The 12,029-nt window shown below is 41.1% G+C and overlaps 1 long non-coding RNA gene across 1 annotated transcript in view; it reads right to left on the reverse strand.

Annotated features, from left to right (window-relative positions):
• Positions 1-12,029, reverse strand: part of LOC110260385 (uncharacterized) — an 88,647-nt gene that overhangs the window by 53,709 nt on the left and 22,909 nt on the right. Inside the window, exon 2 of the long non-coding RNA XR_014844846.1 lies at positions 1,031-1,076. This is a non-coding gene — a long non-coding RNA (uncharacterized LOC110260385). The remainder of the gene's footprint in view (positions 1-1,030; positions 1,077-12,029) is intronic.

The following is a 12,029-nucleotide window of genomic DNA, read 5'->3' on the forward strand; positions in this document are numbered from 1 at the left end:
ATAAGTGAAACTGAAAACAAAAAAAAATTTTTATGCAACAGTGAGCTAGTTCTTTGAACAGATCAATAAAATTGACAAACCTCTGGCAAGACAGATGAAGAAAAGGGATAGAAGACACAGATGATCAATGTCAGGAATGAAACAGGTGATATTACTACAGACCCTGCAGACTTCAAAAGGATAGCAAGGCAACACAATAAACAATTCTACCAGTACCAATTTGACAACTTAAATAAAATGAACCAATTCCTCCGAAAACAAGCATGATCACAGCGCACTCAATATCAAAGAGACATTTGAATAGCCCTGTAACTATCAATCACACTGAATTCATAATTTTCAAACTCTCAAAAAAGGACGCTCCAAGCCCATATAGTTTCACTGGCTAATTCTACCAAACTTTTCAAGGAGAATTAACACCATTTCCACATAATCTCTTCATAAAACAGAAGACGAAGGAATGCTTCCCAAATCATTTTGTGAAACTCATACCAAAACCGACAAATAGGTGTACAAAGTAAGAAAACCATGGATAACATCCTTCATGAACATAGACGAAAAATTTTGAACAGTAGATTAGCAAATAAAATTCAGCAATGTTTCAAAAAAATTATAAGCCAAGAGCAACAAAGCAGCAAGCCATGTTTCCAGGGCTGAAAAGCTGGTTCAATATTTTAAAATCGATCAATGTACTCTACTATATTAGCAAGCATTTTTAAAAAGGCGCATGATAGTATTAACTGATGCAGAAAAAGCATCTGACAAAATCCAGACCTTTTCATGGTAAAAACTTAAGAAAAACAAGAATACAGGAGGAGCTCCTTCACTTGCAAAGAGCATCTACAAAAACCCTACAGATAACGTTTTACTTGATGGTGGAAGACCACGTTCTTCCCCCTTGAGATCAGGACCAGGGAAAGAACGTCTAACTCACTGCTTTGTTTGACACACTGCTGTAAGTTCTAACCAGTGCAATAAGGCACTAAAAGGCATACATATCAGAAAGGGAGAAGTCAAACTGCAGTTTTACCTATTTGCAGTTGATCTGATGGTCTTCATAAAAAATCCCAAAGAAGCTACAAAAAAAAAAAAAAAAGAAAAAACCGTACTAGAATTAATAAGCTAGTTTCAGAATACAAAATAAGCAACCAAAAATCAACTAAGGGCCTTTGTACAAGCAATGAACGCATAAACAACAAAATTTAAAACCCAATACCACTTACAATCACTGAGAAAAGAGAGGAATACTTAGATGTCAATCAATCACATACAGGATTTTATTTTAGGCTTGGCCAAAATAAGGTTCATTTGTAAGTTAGGCTATGACCATATATTTGTCTGGAACTGAAAACAACTGGGTTTGGGGCTGAAGGAAAATGTAGTTTGTAATAAACTACAAAATGATGGTGAAATATGTTAAAACTTCAACATGCCAATGAAATAAAGTTCTAAATTAATAGACATACTGTTTTCATGAATTGAAAGACTCAACATAGGAAAGATGTCAATTCTTTTCAAAAAGATATGCTGGTTCAAATCCGTTCTATCAAAATCCCAACAAGATTTTTTTCTAGTCTTATATAACTCTAATAAAACATATTTAGAAAGCGAAAGAAGCTCAAAACTATAAAACAATTTTGAAAAGGAATAAAATGTGAGGAATCAGACTACTTGATTATAACTTATTATATAACCATAGTGATCAGCTTTATGGTTTTGGCAGAGATAGACACCGATCAATGGGGTGGATGAGAGAACCTAAGATAGACCTACCCCTACTCACAAAAATATGCCCACTGATACTGGACACAAGTACAAAAGCAATTCATCGGAGAAGGATGATCTTCAAAATATGCTGCTGCAGCAACTAGACATCAATAGGACAAAAAAAAAAAAAATCCTGAACCTTAGTCTCACATCTTATACAAAATTAGCTCAGAATGAATCAGACTTTCATGTAAAATATGACACTATAAAAGAGGTAGAAACAAATAGTAGGCAAAAATCATCAGGATTTAGGCAAAGAGTTCTCAGACTGGACACCAAAAGCAACATCTACAAAAGGAAACAGTAAATTTAACTTCATTGCAATGGAAAACTTTTACACTATGAAAGACCCTGTTAGGAAAATGACAAACTACACACGAAGAGGAAACGTCTGTAAACCACATATCCAACAAAAGACCAGCACACACGTAAAGTACTCTCAAAACTCAAAAAATATACAAATAGAAAATGGACCAAAGCCAGGTACAGATAGATCCCTGAAGATCATAGTCAGATGGCAAATAAGAAGTTGAGCATCATTAGCCATTTGAGAAATGCAAGCTCAAATCACAATGAGCTATAACTAAACACCCATCTGAATGGCTATAAGAAAATATAATAACCCCACCAACTGCTGGTGAAAATGCGGTATAGAGAAAATTGCACTGTATTCGCAATAGCACAAAGGCAGAAGCGAACCAAGCGTTCCTTGATAGAAGAATGGGTAAGCAAAAGGTGGTACTGTCGACCCTTGAACAATGCAGAAATTGGGGTACCAACCCCCTTCAAAGCCAATAACCATGTATCGTTTAACAGTTGGCTTTCCATGTCCATGGTTCTGCGTCTGTAGATTCAGCTAACTGCGGATCATTTAGTTCTAGAGTACCATTTATTGAAAAAATCGAAGTATAAGCAGACCCATGCGGTCCAAACCCATGTTGTTCAAGGATCAACTGTATATACATACAATGGAATATTGTTCAGAGTAAGAAGCAGAGAAATTCTGATGTATGCCACAAAACATGGAGGAACCTGAGGACACTATGCTACGTGAAATAAGCCCGTCACAAAAAGACATATGGCATGATTCCTATCATGTGAGGTACCTAGAGCAGTCAGGAAGAAAACAGTGATTTCCAGGGGTTGGGGTGAAGGGGAAATGGGGAGTTATTGTTTAATGACAGCGGAGTTTCAATGTTGCAAGATGCAAAGTTCTGGAGATGGACAGTGACAATGGCTCCACAATAATGTGAACGCACTTAACATTACTGAAATTACACTCCAAAGGGTTAAGATGGTAAACTCTGGAGCTCCTGCTGTGACACAACAGGATCAGCAGCGTCTTGGGAGCTGCTGGGATGTGGACTCCATCCCTGGCCCGACACGGTGGGTTTAGGATCCAGCGTTGCCGCAGCTGCAACTTAGAGTGAGACTGTGGCTCAGATCTGATCCCTGGCCCAGAAGCTTCATATGCCGCGGGGTGGCCAAAAAATTTTAAAAAAAAGACAAATTTTACGTGGTAGGTAGATATTTTGCCACACACACAAAAAATGAAAAACAAAGGCAAAGTCTCAGACTTTAGTGTTTATACATATCTATCCAGACTTGGAGGAAAAAAATGTACCTGAACACATTAAAACTAGCATAGATTATCAGGCTTCCCTAGAGCCTCAGTGACCTGCCCCATGACACCACCCCATATGGAAGTTCCTAGGCTAGGGGTTGAATCAGAGCTGCTGCTGCCGCCACAGCCCCAAACGTGGCAACACCAGATCTGAGCTGCATCTGTGATCTACCCCACAGCTCACGGCAACACCGGATCCTTAACCCACTGAACAAGGCCAGGGATCGAACCTGCATCCTCATGGACACTAGGTCAGGTTCTTAACCTGTGAGCCACAGGGGAACTCCATGATTAGCATTTTTTTTCATGTGATAAGAGCAGTTGAAATCTATTCTCATAACAAATTTCCAGTATTCAACTATAGTCACCAAGCTGTACATTTGATCTCTAGGCTTTTTCATCCTCCATAACTTCAACTTTGTAACCATTCGCTACCATTTCTCCTGCCTCCCCACCTCTGGCAACCAGTGTTCTAACTCCTGTTTCTATGTATTTGACTTTGTTAGACGCCACATGTAAGTAGATCGGTTTTTTTCTTTCTGTACCTGGCTTACTTCCTTTAGCATAATGTCTCCTGGGTTCATCCACATTGTCACAAATGCCCAGATCTTGTTTCCTGAGGCTGCGTAACACGCCATTGTATACATGAGTCCCTCCTCCATTCATCCATGGTGGGTTCTTGTTTCCATATCTTGGCTCCTGTGAATAATGCTGTAATAGAGGGGTGCAGATAGCTCTTTTATGATGCTGATTGTATTTCCTTTGGCTGTAACCCAGAAAGAGGATTCCTGGCAGTTCTGTTTAGTTTCCTTAGAAACCTCCACACTGTTTTCCGGAGTGGCTGCACCACTATACATTCCCACCAACAGCACACACGGTTCCCTTTTCTCCACGTCCTTGCCAACACCTGTTACCTTTTCGTTGTAGTCATTCTAACAGGTGCGAGGTCACATCGCATCATGGTTTTGGTTTGCATTTTCCCGAGGATTAGTCATGCTGGGCACTTTTTCATGCACCTGTCGTAGGTAGGCCATTCGTATATGCTGTCTGGGGAAATGCCTACCCAGGTCCTTTGCCCATATTTTGATCAGGTTGTTTCCTTTTTTGTTACTGTGTTGTATGAGTTCCATACATAGTTCGGTATTAAACCCATTGCGAAATAGGTGCTTTGCAAATATTTCTCCCAATCCGTAGGTTGCCTTTCCATTTTGTTGATTGTTGGCTGTGCTGTGGCAGAAGCTTTTTCATTGCTGCCCTACTTGTTCAGCTTCCCATGTGGCTTTCTGATTTTAGTGGCCCCTCAGGTGGGCATTCCATGGAGAGAATCTGCCCGCAGACCTCAGTGGTCCAGGCCCCTTGGCAGTCAAGGAGTCTGGCTGTAAGGGGACAGCCTGTCATCTTGGTTAAGCAGCAGTCTCTTGGGAGTGGAGCTTGAGTCCCTGCCATCATGTCCACTCTCTGCAGAGCACCCTGAGGAGACCGGGTCAGAGCTGTAGGCTGAAAGCCAGGGCTCCCCCAGTGCTGGTCCCCTCCTGTTCATCCTGGGCAGTCAGCCACCCTTGCTCCCTGCCGTTCTGTCCTGGCTTTTTGGCTTTAACCAAGACAATAACGTAGAATGCTGGCTTCGAGGGAGCCTACACCCTGTATCCTAAAAACGGGGAAATCTGCCTTGGAGACAGCAACTCAGTGTCTCTGGCTTGCTTATTCACGATTTGAGAATTCTTTACCATCCTTGTAACTGTTTTCTATTCCGAGTTGCCTAGCAGCCAAGATTCCGTCGAATGTAGACACATGCATATATAAGAATACATTTCCCTATTTCTGCGTCTTTTTCTGTGTCCACCTTTGTCCTGACAGAGTCCTGGAATCGGATTCTGATTCTCTGCTCAGACTTCGCCGATTGAGACTCTTACCATCTAACTCTCATCTTTCCAGGCCTCTATATACATATCTTACGTTAAGTTCCAACCTGGAAACTCTCCCCCTTGACGACACCTACTGATAAGTACATGGCTCACACGTGGACCAGCGAGAAAGGTGCATTTCTTGGTGGCACAGGCCATTTAAACCTCCCTGCCCAGTAGCAGGTGCTAAGCAGGCACTGCAACGCCTGGGGACTGACTCACTGACGGAGGCCTTCTGGGGCGTTAGATTTTTCTTACCCACAAAATAGGATCAACACCACTGCCATCATGAATTATTCAGTACCTGCCTGGTCTACTCCCTGGTGAGCAATAAAATAATGGAAACTGACAAAATTGATTTGTGGTGAATTTTTAGTGAAGCCAAGTTCATGATAAGTGAGCAGGGGCAGGCAGGGCTCAGAGGAACCTGACCACAGAAAGGATCAGCCCCCACTCCTCCTGGGGACGACATCACCTGGCCAACAGCGCAGCCAGGCCGGAGACCCTGCACAAGGGTTGGGGGGTGGGAACACTGTCTCCCCCTGAAAAAGCACAGCCACTTGGGCTCACCAAGCCAGTTCCTCAACCGGAAGGACAGGCAAGGCTCAAAGCATTCCGCAAAGCATTTGAATTGCTAGACAATTAGAAACTCAATAACCAAATCTCTGAACATAATTTTAGCTGCTAAGAAAGAAAGCCTTCACTTCAGCATATTTTGAATTCTCCATTAGGGCCTCACTAATTAAAAGGAAAAAAGTATCGGCACCATGTCTAATCCTTTCATTAATCTCCTTCAACATATAGTATGCTGCCTGTTATTGTATAATCATTAAATGTAACATATTAAACCGGACATTTGACTTTATTGATAACATTATGGACTAAGGATATAGCAAGTAATTATCTGCCAAGACAGATTCATTGATTGGGCTGTCATTGGGAGAGTTGAAATTGACACATTGTTGATTACTATTCTAGTACACTGGTTTCATCAATTACTTTGTCTCATTCTCTTTCCCATCAAGTATTCTGCACTTACAGTTGGTTTCTATTTAAAAACTCAAAAAGCAGACTTTTTACCCTAAAATCAGATGAGTGGTTTTCTGTGGATCAGGAACATTGCAGTCTAAGTGTAAATACTTAGTTTTGGAGACTTGAGCATTCCACCTCTTCTAATGCCAGGCAATTTTGAACTCGTATTTTTTCTCCCTATGCCTTAATTTCTCTACTTGAAGAACAATCTCATATCTTCAGTTCACCTTGCTAATGAAGTGTGAAGTCTTTCCAGTATTCCAGGCACTATATAAGATGCTAGGGATACCAAGATGGGTCAGACAGAGTCCCTGCCCTTGGGGGATCTCACATTCTAGTGAGTGGCACCTGCCTGAACCCAAATAAAGGGTGTAGAAGAGGACTGAGTCGGTAGATGCTGGGCATGGGCAATACCTGGAAACAAGCGGTCTCGCAGTTCATTCCGACGCAGGATAGTTTATTTTAAAATCCTGTACTAACAACAGGGTCAAAGGTACCCACCATATTCTGGGCAAGGGGAACAAGAGAGAAGGAAGAATTATTTTTAAATGCTGTCCTGGGACATGCAAGAAGGCTGCTCTTACAGTTTTCCTCTTTCAGAACTTAGTAGCTGACTTCATGAAGGATGTCCAATACAGACCAGAGTCTCATGGTGTTCCTTTCTTGAGGTTGATTTGTAGAGACATCCATATGTGTTGTTTGGTCTAACCCTTGTTGTGGTTCCGCTATGGCTATATGGTGGTGCAGTGTATCTTCCCACAGAGAGTTCTTTCCATAGTTAATTTCATAGTCCATATGGGCAGAGACTACGGCTTGCAAGATTTTAAGAACTCTTTCTTCCTACCTCATTGTGTTTCTCCTTTCAGTAGGTACTCCAATACATGTATTAGAAATTCTTTGAAGCAGAGGGTAGTGACCCACTTGAACAACCTCGTTTCCATGAAGCTGAGTTCTAAATTTCAATTAGAACAGTTTTGATACATGGTAGACATGCATTAATCTTCTTTCAGTTTTCCTGGGACAAAGGAGCTAAGGTCACCTTCAATACTGGGGACTTGATGGCTGATAGCATGAATGAATGGTGCGAAAATCCATTTCACTCAAGCATCTTTACAGTGTTGACATAGGACCCAGCCTGGTGTCATGGAAACAGCATTGTACACAGGTCAGGAAGGGTTTTGGTCTAAGTGGCCCAAGGAAGTGACCCAACCCTTTTAAATAAAGTGTTTAGGACAGATATTCAGGAAAGACACTTCTCACTCAAATTCTACCACTCTGTTTTGCTTTGAGTTAGGCAGACCTGTTAGCTTTCACAAGGGCAATCAAAAGATAAGACAATGGATGCAAACTGTATTATCTAAGATCATAATTCCAGGAATTCACAGATGACACAAGAGCCTACATCGCTTCACTCCTATCCAGCCCAACTCAGCAGCCTTTGTGACTGCTCACTTCATGCTTTTGGCCAAAAGATAGAAAACACGGATACACTTCGTGAATTTGGCTTAAGAATTTGCTATTAACTTCTCATGACGTAAGCTTTGGAAAGTATTTGAGAGTGAAAAAAACTACTTGGAATTGCCAAGCAAATCTGGGGTATATTTTTCTGTACCATTACAGAACTATGGAGATAGTCTTTTAGACTAAAACCCCACAAATCTTTACAGCATAGGGTCTCAATCTTTTATTAGGAAAATCTGATGAAACTCCACATCTCTTTCCCACGACAACGATGGCGCTCATAAATACAACACTTTGCCTACAGTTTCAGGGTAGTGGGAGGGAGCTAGGGGGCTAGTCCCAGCTTAGGCATCTCCCTCTAGGCTGATTGTGGGCCCAAGTTCTACTCTCATGTCTCTGCTTTTGTACTTTTACCCTCTCAGCTCAGGCACCTGCTGGGTGTGACCACAAACAAGTTGCTTCGGCTTCTAGACCCTCCTCGGGAACAAAGGGAGTCTCTCATCTCCTTGGAGTTGGTGGGGGGTGGCCCCCATGATGAGCTAGTCCAGTCACCCTCCTGGGACCAGGCCTGCGACACCCACGCACTCCCTCCCTCACTCGTGTTTTTCCTCCACTTCCTCATTGTTTCATCCATCGCAACCACTCCCGTGAAACCACTCGCTCTCCTTTGCGATCTGGAGTCCTAGTTCTTTTCTGTTCAGTCCACAGTCCTCTTCGTACCACCCTCAACTTTCGACTCTACTTAGATCACTCAGAATACACTTGGATTTCTTCCTTTTTGCTTAAAAAATTTCAACTATCTAGAAACAGCACCACTGCGCCTTTTTTTTTTTTTTTTTTTGCCAAAATGGGGTTCATTTTTAATTCTCCAGATTTGCTACTTCTAAGGTAAAGCCGTAGTCACATTAGCATGGCCTGGAATTTCCCATTTTAAATCTTTCCTGGGGCTGAAAATTAATCTTTCCTTAGGCAGTACCTAAAGGGTATGCGTATTGAGTGATCTAAAGATCAATTAAACACTGACTGAGCTTCAGTAAAGCAACTATTGCTCTATGCTCTATACCAAAGAGGCTGTGGTAATGCTGGTCGAATATATTTGGGAATATATATGTGTGTATACATAGTATGCGATATAAATGTGTGCGTGTAACCTGGGTTTAACTTATCTGATGCAGATGAAGTCGGCTCTGTTGCCAATGAGAAAATGTGACACTAGAAAGGAGACAGTAAAGAGTGTGACCTGAACTTGCGGATCCAATGGAGCCTCGAAGAACTGTTCTCAACCGTGGACAGTTTTGCTCCCCAGAAGACATGGGCCACTATCTGGTGACACTTTTGGTTATCACACATGGAAGGCCTCTAGTGGAGAGACCAAAAATGCTGCTAAACATCTTACCATGTATAGGAGAGTCCACCGTAACAAAGAATTATCTGGTCCCAAATGTACAAATATCAGCAATGCCAAGGTTAAGATGCTCTGCCCTCAGGGCTCTGGCCATGCTTAGGAAAGCACCTCTCTGAAGAGAACCTTGTCGCTGCCTTGGGGACAGGAGGCTCCTGGCACCAGCCAGGGATTCTGTTGCCAGCCATCTGCAGCAGAGATGGACAAACTGAGCAGTCAAGTGGTCCCCCTCTCTTGGCCCAGGGAATTCCATTAATGTTTTAGGAGGTAGGAGACAAACAGCAACTGAAAGCACGTGCTACTGACAGACCCTCGCCGTAGGAATTCTCAAAGACTGTACTTGTGGAGGAAGAAAAAGGATTCCAGAAGGAACGTTTGGAATGCAAGAAGAAATGGTGGGAACTGAAAAAGGTAACATTGTATAAAACCATGTCTCATCTAGGGAGTTGAAGAAATAAGATGGAACACAACTGCATGTAAACGGAGGATGGAAACAATCAGAGTATAGAAATTCTAAATTTTTTTTTATATTGTTTGGGACAAAGACAGCTCCCGATTGAAATTATTAAAATTTTAGAATAATCGCTAAAAGAATAAAAATAAAATATAAACTTCCAAACTAATGGAGGAAACAAAGGGGAATCTCAATCCAAAGCAATGGGAAGAAAAGGTGAATTTTTAAAAATTAAGCAAGATAAAACAAAGTATAAAATAGGTGATAAAGTAAATCCAAATAGATGAGCAATCATGATATATGGAAATAGACTAGAATTGTCAGTTTAAAGTCAAATTTCACAGGATAAAACATACAAATCCAAACTATATATGTGCTCTTTACAAGGACCACACCACAACACAAAGAAACAATTAGAGAATTTTTTTTCTTTATGGCCACACCCCTGGCATATGGAAGTTCCTGCGCCTGGGACTGAATCTGAACCTACAGATGGCTGCAACCTACATCACAGCTATGGCAAAGCCAGATCCTTTAAAAAAACTGCAGCAGCTCGAGGATTGAACCCTCACCTCTGCAGCGACCCGAGCTGCTGCAGTAAGATTCTTAACCCACTGCACTGCAGCAGGAACTCAGAGAATTTTTTGAAAGAATAAAAATGCAATTACCAAAAGAAAGTTGATGTAGCTGTACATTAATACTAGACAAAACAGACTTTAAGGCAATACACATACTAAAGATACCTGTCATTTAAAGTTTAATACCGGGAAGATACAACTCTAATTTGTATCCACTTAATAAGGTAGCTTCAAAATATTTAAAGTAAAAGGTGATAGAACTATGAAGTGATAAATCAATCCCTTGGCGGGTGGTTTTGTTACCATTGGTAGATCAGTCAAGAAAGCAGCAATGATGCGGAATATCTTTAACAACATAAGCAACAAGTTAAATCACATATGTAAAACACTACTTGCAATGCCTGGAGGAGGAATATTCTTTTCAAGCACACAGGAATATTAATAAAAATTGACCAGACCTAATGTGAATTCCATCTAATTAAAATAAAAATTAGTATCATACAGCCAAACATAAATACAACTAGATCAGCTATTGTTATAGGGGTAATGCAAATTCCTGAAAATTAAGAACTATACTTCTATTAACCTCATGAGTGAAAGAAGAAACTAAAATGAAAATTAGATGATACTTAACAATTTTTAAAATGTTACATTTTGAAGTTCCCATTTTGGCTCAGTGGTTTATAAACCCAACTAGTATCCATGAGGATGCGGGTTCGATCCCTGGCCCTGCTCATGATTAAGGATCTGGTGTTGCTGTGAGCTATGGTGTAGGCTGACAGTTGCAGCTCCAATTCTACCCCTAGCCTGTGAACTTCCATATGCTGCAGTTGCTTCCATAAAAAGCAAAAAAAAAAAAAAAAAAAAAGAAAAAAGAAAAAAAAAGAAAAATAATAAAATGCTACATTTCAAAAAAAATTATAATCCTGAATGCTTATATTATGGTTTTAAAAAATGGCTGAAAAAATAATCCCCAAATGAAACTGTTCAGGGGTGGGGAGGGGGGAACCATAGAATAAAACAAAGGTAAAATGTTTAAAAAGTAATAATAAAAAGAGGAATTAATAGCTCAAGAGGATTTCCAGGTGAGTTTTATCAAATGTGCAGCGAATAGATGATTCCAATCTTACATGAATTATTCAGTGAATATGAAAAGGAACCACTCCCAACTCATCTTATGAGGTGAATTTGTGTATGTATATGCGTGTCTGTGTGTGTGAATGTTTGTGCTCCTATATTTTCCTCTAAAAATTGTAAAGTTATTATGTTACATTTTAAAGTCCTCCAGAGTTCCCATCGTGGCTCAGTTGAAACAAATCTGACTAGCATCCGTGAGGACATAGGTTCAATCCCTGGCCTTGCTCAGTGGGTTAAGGATCCGGTGTTGGCTGTGAGCTGTGGTGTAGGTCCCAGATGCGGCTTGGATCTGGCATTGCCATGGCTGTGGTGTAGGCCGGAAGCTGCAGCTCCAATCTGACCCCTAGCCTGGGAACCTCCATATGCTGTGGGTGCGGCCCTGAAAAGACAATAAGTAAATAAATAAATAAAGTCCTAGCTCTCTCTGGAACTCATGACTATGTGTGTGTATACGTATTATACATGCATGTATTACTATCTAGTCTTAGCATCATCTAGGGATTGTGTGTACGTGCACACACATGGCCCTGTGCAAAGTGTTAGGAATTCAGAGCTGAAACGTAGTAAGTCCAAGGGGACCAAGGGGGACCAAGTAAGGGGACCAAGACTAGCAACGATGTAAACAATCACATCAATAACAACAGAAGAAGCGCCACAGTCAGCCTGGGAA

This window comes from Sus scrofa, chromosome 4 (genome assembly GCF_054392235.1).
Source record: "Sus scrofa isolate SSC_HxYL_T2T_F1_AM1 chromosome 4, Sscrofa_HxYL_maternal_Yorkshire_Landrace_v2.0, whole genome shotgun sequence".
Taxonomy (NCBI): domain Eukaryota; kingdom Metazoa; phylum Chordata; class Mammalia; order Artiodactyla; family Suidae; genus Sus; species Sus scrofa.